Raw genomic sequence first — 20,981 nt, 5'->3', positions numbered from 1 at the left:
TTGTGAATTTTATCATCAGTACACGTGGAAACAAGGACGGCGTTTTCTATGTTTTGTTTAACGTACGTTGTTGTGCCGTATGATCAATGGTACGTAGCACCCATTAGTTCGAAGCCAGGTATTTTGTAGTAGTCGTTATGTCGTTATCGTTTGAAAATTTTGATAAGTACTGGCTCTTTGAATAGCATATGCTTTCTACATTTAAGTGACAAATTCCGATCATAGGTCCGAGTTTTCTAGTCGTTGGGCCCTGAGAAGGGCCATTTGTATTATTGTTAATTTGCCTTCTGATGCCATTGTTTGCAATGTGTCTCTGGTCAGGAGATTCTGAGATTATGTGACCGCCAGTATTTGCTAGTTCATTTAGCGTTACCCAGGGTGCACGTGTAGTATTCTACTACGGACGCGAACTAGCTCTACATTGGGGAACAACTATCAGCCAAGTGCTCTTCATGTGGGAGTCCTGGGTAATAGAACTATAACATGGTACCCTATTCGATTAAAAATTATGGCTAACGTTAATCGCTTTATTCGTGTTATCTGTATTATTATACTAATATTATTAACTCAAATTACTTGACTACTATACTATTACTACGATCTGTGGATAATGGATTAAGTCTATTACTACTCATTTCTGGAGAAAATTAAACATTGTATCAACGAAATTCTGTCATATGTATTGTTGTCATTTACTTGATATGCTCTTACATAAATTACCCTTTATTATATACAATATACAACATTTAAATTTTTTTGATCAAAAATTTGTATTGCGTAATTTTTAGTACAGCCCATATAAAATCGTTTCCGAATTTCTGTACTATTCACGGCATTATTGAGGTCACCCGCTCGCATAACGTTTTTCCGTTATACCCTCTACTTTATCCCGGTAAATGTGCCACCCTTCTACCACGTGCAAGTCATGAGGAGACATAGTAGTGGGTTGGTTTTTTAAATCGCATCGTCCTAGCCGTGTCCTCGTCGTATGCCAGGTGCGTGCGATGTGTGGGAACTCTGCTGAAACTCAGTTTCCCAGGGTCTCAGTTTAAAGAGCCACCTGCCATCTTGCTCCGTCATAAGAGTGCCACAAGGATGGTAGTGGTGCATGGCGCGAATACTGATGCAGCACCAGCCCTCTCTCCCTATTAACCATATTATAATGTTTTTATTATATTGAGCGTGTCATATGCGATCCTTTTTTGTAGGCGAATAAAAAAATTAAAGAACGAGTTTTACGACTTTATTCAAATTGTAATCTGATTTTTTATTATATCGTTGATTTGATGAATAAATTATTTTTTCAGAAGTCATTTCATTATAATTAATACAACTCTTAGTTAAAGACTATAAGCGTTACAAAAAAATTAAAAGGTTTCAATTATTATTTCAAGTTTTACATAGATAATGTTTATTAGATGATCGTTGATTAAAAAAATTGGGGTTAATATCAATCAGAATACATAAAATTAGGTCGTTTTTCCTGTTCTTATTTGTTAACATGACAAGGATATCATAATTATTTTTTTAAATGTTACTCCGTTTTCGCTGACATTCTCAAACATTCAACAAGATTGGTGCTATGGGCCAATTAAGTTAGATTTTTACTTGACACAACTGAATAGACAGGTTTGACAGGTGAAATGTGTAGTATGCGATATTACAAAAGACTCTCACCTAGGGATTTACCAATTTTTTTTTGGAAATATGTTTTTCTCCTACTTCTATTCAAACTCTACATTTCCTGGCCTCATTGTAGGGAGCAAAGTCGTAGTTTTTTTCCATGGGGAGACAAAGTACTTTTACTCCCTATTGAGTAAAAGTAGAAGTGACCACATGGTAAGTCATTGATGAAATAACTTATTGACGCCCTATACTATATTTTAACGTTTATTTATAGAACACCCTGTAATGTTCAAAATTGTAAAAAACAGTAAATTGTTATTTTGCATTAAAGTGTATTTTTATGTATGAGAGAGTAATAAAACAATAAATTATGTATGCAAATCCCTAAACTGTTGATACGGGTGACTCAATGAAAAACAGATATTTGTCAACAAGTTTACAGAAGTATATAGGAAAACAATTTTAAATTGAGTATGACCACCAGGTATAAAGGTTGGAGCAGAATAGAATACAATAGTTGTGAGGGTTACTAATCCCTAAATAAGGTTGCCAGTGTCGGAGTGATGGAGGTTAACAGGTACTAATGAATTTGCAAGAAATGTAAGATGTTTATTTTATTGGTTATATATAACCAATCAAAGTTTAATAAGTACCTACCTATTTGCAAAATAAAGTTTAATTCTTTAGATAAAATAAAACGTTTTATTTTATCTATTTGCAAAATAAAGTTTAATTCTTTGCCTATTTGCAAAATAAAGTTTAATTCTTTAGATAAAATAAAACGTTTTATTTTATCTGAAATGAGTGCATTCCACGAAGTAAGGGTTTCAACAATCAAACATTTAATTCTTTAATTCCAGGAATCTACGACAGTAATTGACTAGATAATTACCTTCTAAACTTATTCCACAGAAAATGTGATAGTGGGTTTTTCCATTTTGTATATAGAAAGGTCCAAGTGGCGTATTCAAAATTCTTAACAGTTCACTAAAAGTAGGTACTTCAGTTGCAAGGTGCAGTTTATTGTGTATACTAGTGTTATGGAAAATTTGGAAGTGCCGTGTAAACGCCGAAAAATTGGTCCTCTAACAGTTAATGAAAAAACATTAATATTTAATTGTTTTAAATCATTTACAGACAAACGTTTATGTGAAAGTGTTGATGAGACCGTTGAGTTAGTTAGCAGTACACTTGGTGTTGGGAAATCTACGATTTACAGAGTTATTAAAGAAGAGAAATGTGGTAGTTTTCAAATGCCACGTAATGCTCCAGGGAAACCAAAATTTCAAATAGAATATCATTTTAAAGAAGGACTTCGACGGAAAGTGCATGAATTCTTCTTTAGACAAGAATTTCCAACATTGGATAAAGTTCTTGTCTCAGTTCGACATGATGATTACCCAGAAATGAGTCGAAGTACGTTATGGAAACTTTTAAAAGAAATAGGCTTCCGCTGGAAAAAGAATCCCAGAAAGTCTATTTTATTAGAAAGAAGCGATATTGTCATATGGAGAAGACATTTTCTAAGAACCATAAAGGAAATGAGAAACCAAAAAAGAAAAAATATTTTATCTTGATGAAACATGGATCAACGAGGGTCATACACCAAATAAATTTTGGCAGGATGAAACTGTTACAAGTCAAAGGCACGCTTTTGTAAATAACTTATCTACTGGTTTAAACCCACCATCAGGAAAGGGACGCAGGCTGATAATAGTACACATTGGCAGTTCAGACGGTTTTGTTGAAGGTGGTTTATTAACTTTTGAATCAACTCGTACCGGTGACTACCATGAAGACATGAACGCTGATGTCTTTCAAGAATGGTTCGAATAAATGATAGATCTTCTTCCTAAGAACTGTGTAATAGTAATGGATAATGCAAGTTATCACTCCAGACTTATAGAAGGACTGCCCACAACCAAGTGGTTAAAAAAAGACTTGCAGAATTGGCTGAGTTCAAAAAATATTACGTACCATCCCGGATCTATAAGAAAGGAACTTTATTCGTTGTGTGCCCTTCATAAAGAAAAATTTAAAAAATACGAAATTGATGAAATTGCCAAAAATCGTGGAATGACAGTGCTTAGATCCCCACCATATCATTGTGAATTAAACCCGATTGAACTGGTATGGGCACAGATAAAGAGTGAAGTTTCAAGAAAAAATACCACTTTTAAAATTCATGATGTTAAACAGTTGTTTTTGGAGGCCGTAAATAATGTAAAACCTGAAAACTGGGAAAAGGCAGTAAATCACACTATTAAAGAAGAGGAAAAAATGTGGAAGCTGGACAATATTACTGATAAAATGATCGAGCCAGTTATTATAAATCTTGGTTCTGAAAGTTCATCTTCTAAATCTGATTTGGATTTGTAACAAGTAGCTGTAAGTTTTATATTAATATTTTTATTCATCTATTTAACATACCTTAGACGGTTTTAAAAACTCTTTTTCTCTTTTGTAATTTTTAAAAATTAAAAAAAATGTGAATTTTTTAAAACCCTTTTTAATGTAGGCCAGTCAGTTCTAATATAGTGTGTGATAAAAGAGGTCACTTTTGTTTACATACACATAACACTTTATAACACTGAAATAATTCATTTATTTTTTACAATTATTCAAAGTAATTTTTCAATTAATCTTGAGCACGCCCATGGAGTGGTCGGAGCTACCAGTTAAAATTATGCTAATTACTCTCTCGTTCATAAAAATAAACTATAACAATTTTTACATTAATAATTTGACCTCAATTAATAGATTCATCCGGTTTTCAAATTTATGATTTTAAATTCTATAGCATGCTATCATCGATCGGCAGATTAGTAGTTTCAAAGTGTGTACACAAAATATATATCTACAGGATATAACACAATATTTAAAAATAGGTAATTCAAGCGAATATGAAGATATTAAAATATACCACAACAGATTTTGGACCAAGTTAATGTAATTACTATTTAAATGGGAATAAGCCACAATCAAAGGTTACAGTAAGTTTATTGAAGTTTCAATTTCCACTTCGGAAATCATTCTCAAAATACAAACATTAGTAAATTAAACAAATTATGTTTTTTTGTTACTTGGTGAAAAATTCTTCTAATAATTTATTTCATCTGATTCATTTATATTGACAATTCAGACATACATTATACATTTTAAAGTAGGCGACTTTAAAATGATATTGCCAATATTGTTGAGTTGCGTTTCTGGGATGACTTTACTTGTAAGATAGTTTCATTCGATTACATGAAATCAACTTTAACTGGAAAATATCCGTCAAAAAAAATTATTGCAGTTATAGAAATAATGCATATAAACTTAAAAAGAGTATTTAAACCAAACGAGGATATTGCTTGTCTTGACAAATTTGTCCACTTGCGTAGAAAATTAAGTGAGAACGCATTCGGAGGAAAAGAGATACATAATGCGCTCGGTGTCTTCGCCTCGTTGGTACACTCCATACTACAAGTTTACAGAGAGTGACCTTATTTATTAATGGAACTTCTATGATATGTCTACATTGTATGTTATTTTGACGTTTCAATTTTTCCTTTGGAAATTTTTCTCAAAATACAAAATATTTTCTTTTTGTTACTTGGTAAAACAATTCTTCTAATAATTATATTTTATTTGACTCATTAATATTGACCATTCAGTCATGTTGAAGCGGCAGTTTTTTCGAACACTTCTATAAATGTTTCGTTCTGTAATTTTATAAGAGGAATATTGGCAAAGATGAAAGCTTTACATTTTCGTTATAGTAAACTGTATAAGAATAAAAGAACAGTAGTTAATCTTATACCTGGAACATACCGGCAAAACATTTATTACTTAATTTTTATACTAGAGTTGTCGTAATATTTTAAATTATAGTCATTATACTTTTATTTTTCGGATCTTCAGCATTTTAGCATTTTAGTAAGTCATAAATATTTTAATCTGTTGTTTATTTCTTTACAATAGAATAATACCAGCCCCATTGGGATGGCTGTCAATATCCGGTATTTAGCTACTAAACTGTATAACTTATTAACTTTCCCGAATATTTTATTTTGGTAAGGAGATTTTGTATAAAGAGAGATCCATTTTGTATAAAATATATAGAATATATATATATATATATATATATATATATATATATATATATATATATATATATATATATAATAATATAGACGAAATATATATGTATAATATATTATAGAAATATATCGTATAAAATATATCTCAAATAGTGACTGAGTTGTCAATATGAATAAGTCAGATAAAATAAAATTATTAGAATAATTTTACCTTCATTAATGTTATATGTTATATATGTTATATGTCGCAATGTAAGAACTCGCTTTTCCGTGAGATAATAATTTATTATTATACGCCGAAGTAAACCTTTGTCAAAATCGCCCAAGTTGGATTTTGGGGCAGATCTCATTCTTTTGTTAGGCGTCGAAAATGATGTAGAAGCACCTTCTTCTATATTTTTTATTTCACGAGAGATCCATTTTATAGTGGCTATACTTACTCCCGTTGCTAAGGAAGCACGCTCTTGAACTTTTTTAAAATCTTTAACATGCGGATTTTGCATCGCTTCTCTCTGCATAAAAATAATTACAATTGTTATTACCTCCCTGGTTTGTTCAGACAAGACTTTGCCTTCTAATTTTGAATGAAAATCCATGTTTATAATTTAAAATACTTAACAATAATTAGGTATTTAAAAAGTCAAATCTATTGTAATACGATATTTCTTCAACACACAGTAACTTTAAACATAAGTAAAATAAAAAAAGACTATACAGACTATACAGACTAAAACAGACTATACAAGTACCTTGCACTTCGAAGGGCCAAGAAATAATAAGGATGAATTGTGTTGTGGTCGAATGCGCATCGTGGGCGGAGCCTAATTTCAAATCGGCCAAGTATCACGTTAAATTTGACAAGTACCAATTACTCAAAAGAAGAAATAAAAAAACAAATAGAAATTTTTCAGATTTCAGAGTTCTGCAGCAAATACTGCAGAACTCAAAATTGAAGAAACAAAAAGCAAGTAACAATACATTTATATATAATTGTTAATCAGTGTAAAATATATTTATTTAAATAAATATGTTTAGTAATTACTTCAAATAACATATTAAGAGACTCTTTCATGATATAAATGCACAAGCAACATATTTCTAATAAAAACTATTCAAAACTTCTGCGAAATGACTAACAAATACCTACTTTACAAATATTAGAGGAATTAGAAAGAGTAATAAACTGGCTATTATGCTCATTTGTTATGCAAATCGCAGGATTAGAAATTAAAGAAACGAACCGAAAACTATTATTTATTATTGGAAAGTATTCTTGGAAAACAGGTACCTACTTTATTTACAAAAAATCCCAAGGTGGATGGAGTTTTCAAGGAAATTTGATCTTCTTAACATATAAGACGATGTAATGGTAATACTAATACATTTTGAATTTGAAATTTCTAGATGTGGACAAATTCATTACAATTGAGCGTGTGACTCAATGTGTCTTAAACTATCTATAAACGAAAAAATAATTGTGCTAAAACAAGGAAAAAAAGGAGAAAAATATTAAAACGTATTGATTGTACGATGGAAATATTTTCGACAGATTTACTTTAGAGTGACAGAAAATATTGTTAAAATTGGAAGAGGTAGGATTTAAATTATAAGTAAATTATAAATTAGGTGGAAAAAACATAATTGAACGTATCAATTAATCGAAAACGTAACATATATATCTTATAGAGAAATATACTCCAATCATCAAAGACGGAAATGCTACTCAACCTCTAAAAATTATACGACCAAGTGGAATTTTGCTGAGAATGTCAATTTTGGGACCCCAAAAAAGATATTAAAAATTCACCACTTTTACCCCCCGGCTTCCCCCTAAAACGCCGCTCATTGAGTGAGTAAACTCTTTTACGCCGTAGAAAAAAATGTTTCAAATAAAAAATTTAGCCGAGATAATTTTAAATAATTCTTCAAACGTCAAATAATGATGACATTACTTATCTAACTTGATCAAAGTTTGATGTCTCCGCCGGCAGTAGTTTTTTTTTCCCATTTCTTTACGGCAGAGGGAAAAATGTTGTCATGGTAACAATATGAAACATGTCACAAAGCAACAATACAAATGTCATTAACAACAATTAAACATCATTTTTATTTATAGTAATATTAAAAGTACAATTAGTTAATGAGGCATTTTCAAAATTAAAACCGTGCAAAAATGTTCCTGACTCTTGATACGCATTGGTAGAGATAGTGCAAGCACTTCTGACCACGGTGCAGTAGACGAAATTTGGTTTAGTCCCCACTTTCATGCGAAACGCATTGTACTATGCACTGTATAATTCCACTTACAATAGAACCTTTCTGCCTTTACGTAAATTTGACTCCGCCTTCGCGCAGCTCCATGGCCAGGAGTGTTTGAACTATCTTTAATTGTTGATGATACTGATGGTCAAGAACAACTTTCAGCAATCATTCCCGATGTTGGCGAATCATGAGGGTTTAAAATTTTTTGAGCATTATCGTTCTTATTTCTTATTGAATCTTCTATATATCCTTCGGCAACCGTGCTTGATTTCCAGCCCCCATGTCGTTTGAGGCATTCTAGATTTCCGCCTCCATCAATTAAAAGTGTTGCTGAAGTTCGTCGTAAAGAGTGACCCGTGTATGCGCTTGCATCGTTTAAATTTAAATAACTAGCTACTTTTTGGGCTACTGCGCTGTTCGAATGTATTCCCATGACGCTTCGGTAACACTTTCCATTTTGGTACTTGATAAAAAATCGGTTTTCTGTGAAATTTTCAGGCCGCAGTGATGCTTACTTTTTATACAGTTTAATGTAGTTTTGACCAATTATCGTAAAAGATCTAATTTGTCGTGTTTTACTGTCTGGAATTTTGATAATTATTACATTTTCTTTATCCTCAATGTCCACAGTCTTCATTTTTACCATTTCGTCGCATCGACAGGCGCCGGTAACGCCAATTAACAAAACAATCTGAAATATTTTTATAATTTAGTAGAGTATACTACATGCTTTGCAATATAATTTTTTTTACCTTTAATCCTAAATACAACTTATCTGGCGCTTCAAACAAAAATTTATCAAACTCGTCTTTAGTGAAAACTTTAGACTTCTTTGCAGTATCTCCTTCGCTTGTTTTTTTCAGAAAGGCACGTAACTTTAAAAATTTGCTTATATCCACATTTTTTCTAATAACTAACTCGGATTTTATCATAGAGTATCGTGACCACATTGTAGAAGATTTCCATTTATTTTCATTTTCCACTATATTAAAATATGCCAGTAAAACGTCTTCGGTAACTTGCCGTACTCCTCTTGTATCGCACCACTCTTGGAAGTGCTTGTACGCTAACCGATACTTTATTCCGGACTTGGAGGGCCCCAAACGTGCTACTGCATCATTAGCCGCGGACTCAATTTCGTTTAGGTTTAATTATTCACCGACGACTTAATTATTTTAATTTCTAACATCTAGACGACTTTGATAGTTGTCACAGTTAATTTCGAGTAAAAATAGCGTATGAATTGTACTATTTATGGTTGAAAATTGCTACGTTTGAAGAAAAAATAGTATACTTTATTCGGCAAAGAAGCGACTTTTCTTGACTTGCCCTCTATTACGCGCCTCACTTCGTTCGGCGCGTAATATCGGGCGCGTCAAGAAAAGTCATGCTTCTCCGCCTCATAAAGTAATATACTATTATTAGCACTTTGAATGTAAAATAAACCGTCCTCTTAAAAACAACGCTTGTACCGGTGAGACCGGTGATTTTCAATGTCAGGTATGCGCGCGTAATCAATTTTAAAATAAAATGAAGCAATGAAAAACATTTTGAAATAAATCATAGCAGCAGAGTAGGCAAATAGGCGATAACACTAACGATAAAAATCTGCCAAAAGTTCTCGGCTCGACGGTCTATGCAATAATAAATATTAGTAAGGTACAAGAGCACGAAGTTCATAGTTTAAACCCCACTCTTTTGATACCGTTTAGTACGACGCTTGGGTCTGAGAGACTTGGCCTCACCGCTGCAGGGTTAACAAGGTACCCAGGGAATATTGAAATAACTTACACCTATCCAGAAAAAGTTAAGAGAATAATAAGATTCATAAAAACAAATAAGACTCCGGAACTAGATGAGGCCACATATAGGGTGCCAAAGAATTTGTGATTCTCTACATCACACAGATTATAAATGCGCGTTTCAGACTAAGAAGATTTTCAAAGGAATTATTGAAAGTCCAATTGATTAAGCTACTAAAAGCTGGACAAAAAATTAAAATTTTCTCTACTTACAAAATGGTAACCTAGTGGAACTCATATTGTGATAATGCTATCCGTTTATCCAAGCATGCTTTAAATAAACATCGGCGAAATAAAACCCAGGAAAATTTTCTTCTACACAAACAACTTAAAGCTAAAGCCAAATTTATTATTAAGTAAAGCAAAAGATCTTCATGTGAAAATTATGCGTCCTCCCTAACACACAATGCCAACCCCACTCAACTGTCGAAAATTTTTTCTCAAATCCAAGGCAATAAAACTAACCTTAAGATTTCTCCCCTAATTTTCAACAATACAGTTATCTTTGACAGCCAAGTAATTTCGGACATACTCATATATTAATTTCGAAGATAATTTCATTAAAAGCAATACATCTTCCCCTCTCAGTTATTTACATACTCAATTTTTCTTCACCTTCTCGTCAATTTCACATGATGTCACATTTATCAAGCCCTCTTTACCCTGCATGAACTGAAATTTTTCTTGCGTTGGTGTAGAAAATCTGCAGCTTCTCTTATACCTTGCATCCCTTATATCTTTTTAAATAATATCTCCAATCTGTCTTTAAACTATTCGAAATATATAATCTTATCTGGAACACACATAAATTCCCAGATATCTGTCGCAATTCTATAAGCATTCCAATTAAAAAACCTAATCAATCCTCCATAACTCCTAAATCTTTTCCTCCGATTTCTCTCACTTGTCTTATTGTTTAATTCGTTTTATTTCAATTTTAATTAATTTTGGATCATACCATTCAGTAAACGAATTTTTTAATACATTCCTGTCAAACAGTCTTCGTTTTTTCTTAATATTACGATTTCTTTAATATGTACAAATAAACTTTTAAAATAAATTATTAGTGATGTTTGACAATTTATTTAATTTAATTAGTCGATAAAATATTGCGTTGTTACGCGATTGTCCTAAATTACAACTCCTTAAGCTACTATAGAGTTTTAAACAATTTCTTTACTATAATAAATGTACAGTAAGTACCTTTTCAAATACATACAATAGGTAAAAACCAATTTTGACTCACAAAATACCTCTACCAAAATCTAACGAAGTGTGTTGGTCGTGTGCAAACAGGTAGATTTTGCCATTATCGAATCTGTCATTATATTCTGCGGCTTCGATGAATGATGATAGAAAAGGGTTATTTTGAAATTTTTCTTGATGGATGTTTTGTAGATGTACCTGCCTATTTAGATATAATTTACCAGTTTTGGCAGATGTTTATCTCCGTCTGACATTTTTAAATTAAATGAGAATATATTATTGTAAAATAAATACCTACTGCTTTTTAGAATTCCGTAGGTTAAAGATTAGGATAACATTAGAATATTAGCATTATCAAGAAGCGTAAAAAAAGTTATCTAGAACATGTGCATTACCAGAGAAGACATTATGAGCTCTTTAGGTTGTTGATGGGGAGAAAATTAAAGGAAGCGGAGGTTCTCGTAAGAGAACATGATTATTGTTGAAAAACATTAGAGAGCGGACAAGTCTTCATAGTCAATCCTCATGATACAAAGAATAACATGTACAGTGGTATAACGATATACGAGCGCCCTAATATAAGAGTGTTTTGAGATACGAGCAGCGGAGCGAGAGATATTTTGCTTTGAGATGAGAGCATGATTTGAGATACGAGGAATCGGTTTTTATTCAAATTCATACCTCTTATTTGACACTTCTAATTTTCTTTGTAAATTAAGGATAGTTTTACTGGCAATAGATCTTAACGACCTCGCCATAAAGATCATTTTACGGGTCTGTACGTGACTATTACTTGGACCGACAAATTAAATGGTCATTGGAAGTAAAATCCGACAAAAATTCGGATTCTATACTAATGGATACTAACCATATTGCACTCTCGATGTCAGTGTAATTTACACTGTGTACATTTTTATTATAAACTTCAGTCTGTCTGCTTTGCTTGTTTCCCTCATTTTCGAAGTATATTTGATAAGTTAAGTTCGCGTTTTGTGCTTTTTGTACATTACAATATTACATTTATTTTTACAACTATAGGTTCGAAGAAGAAGATGATGTCTATTGAACTAAAACGTGAAATCATTGAAAAACATGAGCAAGGTGTACGAGTAACTGACTTGGCAAGGATGTACGGGCGTACCACATCAATGATATATACTGTACTTAAACGGAAGGAGGTGATAAATGGTATAATGCCAGCTAAGGGCATTACAATCATTTCTAAGTTCAAGACTTCTCTCCATGCAAAGATGGAGAAACTACTAATGGTGTGGGTGACAGAGAAGCAGCTTCGAGGAAGAACTTTAATACAAAGCATCATATGTGAGAAGGCACGAGCGATTAACGAAGATTTGCTGAAGCAGATCCCACACACCTCCACATCCACAAATGATGAATCGGAAGACTTATAAATCACATAAAGACTTAAATAAATATTTCTGTCACACTAAAAAGCCTACAAATCAACTTAAATCTCACAAAAACACCATAAAATCTACAACAAGCCTAACAAAGACGCCGAAAGTTAAAAAATTGATAAAATTTTCGTTATAAACAGATGTATTACAATGACGGTCACTCTCATTGTGACGTCAACAGTACAGGCATCAGCTGATAGTGGCCTGCGCAATATCATACCTCTTATACTTTGTACCAATGGTCAATTCTTATTAAGAGCCGCACAGAATAGAGAAAGATTTGTCAGAATTGTTGCCGACCTTCAGAAATGAAGACCTTCTACGAAGAAGAAGAAGAATTAGGATAGTATTCAAATATTTACAATTGTTTTATGCAAGGTGCACCTTTGTCAAGTTTAAATAGGTGTATGACTAAAGGTATGTTTATTAAACCAGACGTCGTAACGTTCCTTAAAAAACAGCGACTAAAATGGGCTGAACACATAATACAAATGGTCGCTAAAAAGCTAACCACAGGAACACTTGTAGGAAGAAGAAGCAAAGGTAGTGTGCGAATTAGATGGTTGGGTGGAGTTCAGACCAACTTAAGGCTAATAAAAAAAAATTCGCTTGTCCAGATCCCTAATATAAAACTAATAGAAAAATAGTGGATAGGTACCACATATTTTTGGATATATTGGCACTCTTCAAAAAGTGTTTGCCTCTTTTAATCTAGTACCTGGGAGTTATGTAAGATAATATTGTTTTTTAAGATTTTAGGTCACTGATTTTGTAACTCGAAGTGTTGATGAATCGGACTTATTGTATTTAGGTGCCCCTTGTTTGTTTGTGCTCCTAATTCCTTGTTTTTTTAGTACTCCTTTTTGCATCTATTACAATCTTGACTATTGTATCATCTTATATTCTCGGTACATGTTGATTCCAGTTTTTTCTTTGTTCTCTTCTCCATCCTATATGACCTCAACATGCGATTGGTGTCTTACACCCGTTTCTAACTCGGTTTCAATTAGTTTCCCATCCTACTAATCTTAAGATTTTCATATCCGCTGTTTTGTTGCATGCTTCTTTTGTGTTAGCTAAAAATCTAAACGAGATTATTTGGTTTATGAATTTCCCTTCGAATTCTAGTCCTTCAATCTTAGTTATTTCAAGGTTGTAGTTAAGTATCCCATTTTATCTGTTGATATTATTATATTATATATACTTGAATTCTAGCAATCTGATTGAATGCCTAGAACAGTCTCTGTAGGTCGTCTCTACTATTTGATATTAACACAGCATCATATATTGGCTATTTCAAGCATATACTGACTAAAGGCAGCCTTCATGCCCTGTGCGCGGAATACATATTGAAAGAAGGAAAGTGAGAGAGCAAATAAAACTCCAACCTGATTGATGGGTCTTAAACCCCTTTATTTTCCTGTACAACATAATATATATACACTGTATCATCTAATGCCTTTCAGCTTGACGTTTATACATATCTATAGAAAAAAAGAACAAGGATAATATATTCAAATAAATAAGCAATTTAAATCGCAGCAAAAACAATTTCATTGAAGGGTGTTATTAAATCCTGTAGTGCCGGTAAAGCCTGTCAATTGGCATCGTATAAAATTCGAATTATGCATATATATACTGTGTCATTTGATGCTTTCAAAAAAACCAAGAACAAGGATGATATATTCAGATACATAAGTGCTTTAAATTGAAGCAAAAACAATTTCAGTTAAGGGTGTTATTAAATCCTGTAGTGTCGATAAAGCCTTTCAATGGGCATCGTATAAAATTCGAATTAATTAACAAATTGCCATTCTTAATCGTCGTGAGCTCATTAACATGCGGTCGATTGTCAGTTGTTTTGCGCGAGGCGCCGCCAACTGCGATCTTTCGTGGGAAAATCGGGCAGGTGTAACTCTGCAAACTCTTTAATGTATGTGTACAAAGTTACAGATCCGGCGTAAGCGAGCAGGGAGTTTTGATGGTTACCTCGGGGCATACGTACCCAATAATTTGTTGGTATTTTGTCTTGCTGTTATTGACGTTTCGTACAACGAACATTTTACGAACGATGCTCAACAAGCTGCTTCACAAGCCGTGTAAGATATATACCAGTATAAATATATAAAGGACAAAATTGCAACAGAGTATACATTTCTAAATATTATCAAAAAAGGAGTGGTTTAAATAACGTTGTATTTAAAAGGAAATTAAAGTAGGCAAATATCAAATGGGCAAAGGAAATGTAGGATTATCAGTTTCTGCAAAACGGATCAACGCAGATGCAATTTTTATTATTATTAAGGTAGGCAATTGAAAAAATACATCTATATGATTGTTAAATAATAAATAAGCGTTGATTAATGATAAAGTTCTAGTGACGGATGTTATTATAATGCTTCCTTAATCAGATTTCTATAAAAGGAAGCAGTTGACAAATAAATTTTATTTTTCTTTAGGTCAATAAAACTTTTATTTTATTATTAAATACAAAGAAGAAAATGTATATTCTAAAAGAACAAATACAAAAAAGCGCGAACGAAACTCTCTAAAAACTAAAATAGTAACAGGAGTCGCCGCTCCATTAAAAAAAAGGTTGTTGTTTATCGCCCACGTTTTTTAGGATTCGTTCAGAAAATTTTCTTTTTTGTTCTTTTGTCTGTTGACTCTCGAAATATTATAGTGCTGTCAGGGCTTAATAGCTTAAATCATCTTTCTTTTCTGTCTTGGGCAGCTAGGAAAGCATCGTGTAGCTATGGCCAATAATTGGCATTTTACCATTGATTTTCCTCTTTACAATCAGTTTTTCGAGGCTTTATGTTCGTATTGCTCTATTCGAAGTACCTAAGGTAGGACTAATTAATTTTTTTCACAGTTTTATGTTGAGATTTTATAATTATCTTTGGTGCGCCGAGCCTAGTTGAGTATCGACCTTCCTCAGCTTATATCCCCATTCGGTCTTTTTCTTTGCAGCTTGGTGCCACCACGCCTTTACCTTTGTCTATCTGGTAGTCTAATTTCCCTAGGGTTTAACTAAAAATAAGTCCTCCAGGGTAGCTTTTATTTGCTCTGACCAAATGTCCTGGCTACTATAGGCGTCTTAATTTTATAGCAGTCACTACATATTTAGCTTCCGCTACTTCGTTGTATTTGTAGTATGAGTTTATTTGGAGTCTTTTTCTGTCGAATACTAATAGTCTGTTTTCATCTGCATTAAAATAACCCATTTCTTAGATCAATACATTAGAGTTGGAAATATTAAGGTTGTGTGTTCCATTATCTTTTTCCTATTACACAATGGAATATAAAGTGATTGACAAGTCCATCTTAACTTCTGTCTATAAGCCTTATCCTTCGATTTATCTTTTCCAAAATTTTGTTTATCATGCTTTCTAGATAAGAGAACTGTTGTACCACTTGTTGTCGTATCTTAAAATTATAGTTACCAATGTTAAAGTTTTGTCACATGTTTCTAATTCTTCAGTCTGCCCGTGATGAGTTTTATTTTGCTTTCTTTGGTCATTAAACCTCTATTTTTTGCTGTATTTAAAAATGCAGAATATCTATTTTGGATTTTTATTTTATATATGACTTTTGTCATTAGAATTTGAGTACCTTGGACTAACAGTTAGTTACAAAAAGAGGAGGCGAAGAGAGAGAAATAGATTAGCGGTTTGTTGAAAGGCAGCAAAGCAGTAGGATCATTAAACGCACTGTTAAAGTTAAAAAGGTTGTCCAGGGCAGCCAAGATTCGAACTTATGAAACAATAGTGAGGCCAACAGATTTATATGCATGTAAAATTTGGAGAATGGATCAAAAAGAAGAAAAAAGATTTGGGAGAGGAAAATTAGTTTTTGGTGGGATAAAGGAGGCTAATGAAGAATGGCGCAAAAGAACAAAGCAGGAGCTAATAGAGATTTAGAAGAGACAGGAATTCGGAAGAGATCTTCTTGTTAGCTATCAAACTATCTTTGTCTTGGTCGACCCTTTTTTCTTTTCGCGATTGGGTACCTTTTAGGATAACTTTTTACATTCTCTCATTATCCATTCACATCATATATTTTCTCTTTCTAATTCTTTGCTACCTTATGAAGCGGCTCATCCACCTTGTTTCTGTCGTCATTTACAGCCGTGAGCATTTTTTCCCACCTCTTCAATTTCTTCAAATCTAATATTTTTATTACCTATACTTCACTACCATATGTCACTGTGAGTATCTTCTTCTAAATTCTTACCTTTGTTGCTCTCGATACATATTTGGATTTGATCAGTAATCCTATACTTCTATTTTTTATTTTTCATTGCCATTATAGCGTTCAGTTTAAATTTTTCATGCCCTTTCTTTTTTGTAATAAACCCCAAAAAAGTAAATATCTTTTTTGTCCTCTCTGTATCAGGTCAGGTTTCTGCCGCGTATGTCATTATTGGTCTGATGACTGTTTTGTAAATCCTGCCTTTCATTTCTTTCCCGATATTTTTGTTTCTCCATATTGCTCCATTCAGGCAACCTGCGGCTCTGTTTGCTAGACATACTGACAGTTTCAGTTTACAAGCGAAGCAGTAACATCTCCAGAAGATGCCAATCCCTAATCTTGGAGAAACGTCGTGAACTAATCTCAGAAGACAACGGCCTAACAGCCCGAACAACCAGTTTAACAAATTCATAGGAGGCATGGATCAACATTACTGGTTTGTTGGAAAATATACCACTAAAATCAGAGCAAGAAGTGATATTGGCCAATACGACTGATTGATATGGCATTATTATATTCATTGCTTCTGTAAACACGGGTCAATAATAAGTCAAATGTTGCTTTTAGATTGTCTTCGATCTGTAGCAGTTTCCTAGCTAAACTCTTAATACAAGGTACTAAGGAAGTATAGTAAGGAGATCGAAAACATCAACACCTAAAGTATTTACGGACATAAAATTCGATGGGTACGAACACTTCATTACAACTTGTAAAGAGAAACCACTAACGCATTATGGAAAATGTACTGTAAAATTTTGTAAAAATTGTTTTATACAATATTATAAAACAAACCTATTTTTATTAGACACAGATAAAAATGTTAACCCCCATAACTGTTTTTAACTCATTCATACATACTTCCAATTATGGTAATACCAACACCCAGTGATCTATTAAGTACGGCATAAAAATCAATCCTTTAACAGATATATCTTTCAAATGTGCAAGATTGGCCGGAGATCCAAGCGGAGGCAGCTTCAAAGTATTCAAGAAAAAAGAAAACTCAGTTCAAAAGCATTATAAACTGAAGAACTATTAAAAATCATACAAAGATACGATGAGGAAATCCCCGATGGAACACAAAAAAGTTTTTTCACCTTTGCTCATTTGAACTTGCTTGGAGAGGCAATGAGGCCGTAAACTGCAAGATTCACTTTTTCCAGAAGGAAATTGAAGTTATGGAAGAATTTACGGGCCGAATTGAATACAACAGCATTTTTTTTAAAACAAATCAAGGCGGTTTGAAAAGTTTGGTAAGCAGCAAATGGCTGTTAAGAAATTCATCAAACAAAAATTTATGCCCAGATTATTTCTGAAATTAATGGAAAAAAGGGGACCAAATATTTTATCAGACAGACTCTTTCTTACAGTTCACCCCAATTGGAAGGATGGATCTTGGTTCAAAAACTGTCTACTTGGAATCAACACCTATCTAAGTGGACAAAAATGTCAGCTGAAAAAATTTGAATAGACACAAAAAAACATAAAATAACAAACCATGCTCATCGATCTTCAGCTGTGTCAGCCTTGTTCAAACAAGGTGTTTCTGAACAGGAGTTAATTAAATTAACGGGTCACTCAAATGCAAGCTCTCTAAAATCATATCTGCAGCTGGATTCCAGTCACCCCCAGAAGTTGATCGAAAATCTCAGAACAACAAATGAAGCTGGACCTTCGAGTTCCCAAATGCTACATGTCAATAATACACAAAATCATGCTTTGGTAGAAAAGAATGGGCGAACTACTATAGCTTATAATAATTATACATTTAATATTGTTAACAAATAAATAAAGTTTATGTTTTGTTGATATGGTGCATTAACTGTAGAGGCAAAATTTTCTTATGGTTTTATTTAAGTTTGTTGCCTTTTGGCAATTTTCGCTTATCAAATTTTGACAAAATCACTCGACTGACGCCTCGTAATTTAACTGTCGACATTTAATTCGCGAAAATTATGAGGTAACAAATTTTCATACCAGTCGAAAAGATTGCCGGCAAAATTTTCTCTCTTATGATATTGTACACGATAATTTTGTATAAGTAACATTATGAAATTTGAAAAAAAAATTTGGGCGTTAATGAGTTAATTGAATATATTGACCATTAACTCAAATAAAAGAAGAGTCTAAAAACGTACGGATTACCAAATACTCAGCAAATGTATATTTCCAATATAAATATAGACCTAGCCTTCCAGAGAAGAAATAGTACTGATAGAGGTACTTGGGCCGTACCTGTCGCTTCAATCAATGTCTACCCAAGTATTTAATTGAACATTGTTTCTAACGTCACGGCTCATTTTTAAATTTCATATATTACTCTGATTTTTACCATTAAAATTCATTGTACACCGTCGGGAAGAAGAATTTATTGCCGGATACAGTTCGTGCACAGCAAAAGTCTTTAACTACGAAGGTCAGTATTTAATGATATCTACAACCTCCAGGGATTTCAGAGGTCTTTAAAGATTTTTTCAGCGTGTACGGCTTTAATTGGCATGCTGTTTTTTTTTCTTTAAAGGAATAACGATGATATAGATAAAATAGCGATGCGATCTAAGAGAAGGTAATAAAATGAACTCAACTATGTATGTTAATGTTGAATAAACTGTTTTAAATCTGCAATGTCTAGTTTCATTGAATTCTGTATATAAGAGAATGTTTTTAAAGCTTCTAAAGTGGCTTAATTTTTTTACTACATATTTACATTTATGGCAGCTGTTTTGTATGTTTCTTCAACAAATAACTGCAATATTTAGGTGTTAGAAAATGTTTGGAGAACGCTTAACTTGGTATTGCTTCTTTTCCAATGATCATTCCAAAGGCCTATTATTTTTTGTTTAGGTGTTATTTTTAAATCTGAAGATGTTTGAATATTTGTTGTTAAGTATAGAGACAGGCTTGTTTTGCTGCTAGATCGGCTTTTTCATTACCTGGAATACCAATGTATGATGAGACCCACAAAATTGATGGGACCCACAATGATGTGTGATGTGTGATGGGACCCACAATGATAGAGAGCCAGTACAGATTGCTATAGTTTGATTGTCGTTGATTGGATTTTTCACAGCTTGTAGTATTCCATATAGTATGGTAAATTATACTTTTTTTCAAGAATATCTAAAAATTTGTCAACTTCAACTAATATTGCTGTTTTTATAGCAATTATTCAACCTCACTTCGATTTTTGCTCGTCACTTATTTTTCCCTTCAATATAAATCAATGGGCACAGTAGCAAAAATTACAAAATCATGGAATGAGAATCATTCTTGGTGGAAGCAGATATACACCTATAGCAACAATGTTTAGCATGCTGCAGTGGGTTTTAGTTCAACGAAGGGTCTTTTACCTTACAATGGTGTTCATCAAAATTCTAAATAATTTGGCCCCTGCTTACTTTTGTGAGTTTATTACACGGAATTGTGATATTCACAATTACCCTACTCGAGGTAAGTGCAATTTACACATTGTGAAAACAAAAAGGACGGCTACAAGAAACTCTTTGTTGTTTAAGGGTTTTGATCTTTTTAATAAGCTTCCTCAAACAGTTAAAAGTTGCTCATCTATACAAATGTTTAAAAACAAATTATTGGACCATATTAAAAGCACCAATAGTTAGGTAGTTGTTTTGTAGTCATGTTTTATGTTATATATTATTGTTTTTTTTTTTTATTAAGTGTAGGTACTATATTTTAAGTGTAATTGTTATTTTTATCTTATGTATTAATGTTACAAAATGATTAATTTTGTATGTATTAGGGCTTTCCCTATTTTTGAATAAATAATCTTCTTCTTCTTCTTCTGTAGTTCAGCAGTATAAATACTGCAATTGCTAGAGAGTCGAAATCGGTTGACAGTAGTTGTAGCTGTTGTAACAGCACAGCCAACACCTTCTTCACTCTTAGATGCGTCTAAGTAAAGAATCTTATTCTTTTTGAGGGATCTTGAAAGGGGTGGTAAACAACAGATTGATATTATCTGAATAAGGAATTAACATTTGTATAGTGAACGGTATCATTCTAGAATTATTAGTAACTGATAATTGTCTATTATAGATGAGATTTCTTGTGAAGTTTGTGGGATTTGCTGAAACTCTAGCAAAAAACAGTAATAGAAGTTGTTGTCGTCTTAGATGAAGTGGAAGTTTGAAACATTCTTCGTGAATGCTTTTCACCGGACTGGATCTGAAAGCTCCTTGACAGAGTCGAAGAGAAGTATTTTTGACTATATTTAGTGAACTTAGTAGTGATTTACTTGAAGACATGTAGAGAACACTACCATAGTCAAGTTTGGATAGGATAAGAGCTCGGTATATTTTTAGTAGTGT

Source organism: Diabrotica undecimpunctata, chromosome 2 (genome assembly GCF_040954645.1).
Source record: "Diabrotica undecimpunctata isolate CICGRU chromosome 2, icDiaUnde3, whole genome shotgun sequence".
In the NCBI taxonomy this organism is placed as follows: Eukaryota; Metazoa; Arthropoda; class Insecta; order Coleoptera; family Chrysomelidae; genus Diabrotica; species Diabrotica undecimpunctata.
Note: the sequence above shows the minus strand (reverse complement) of the source record.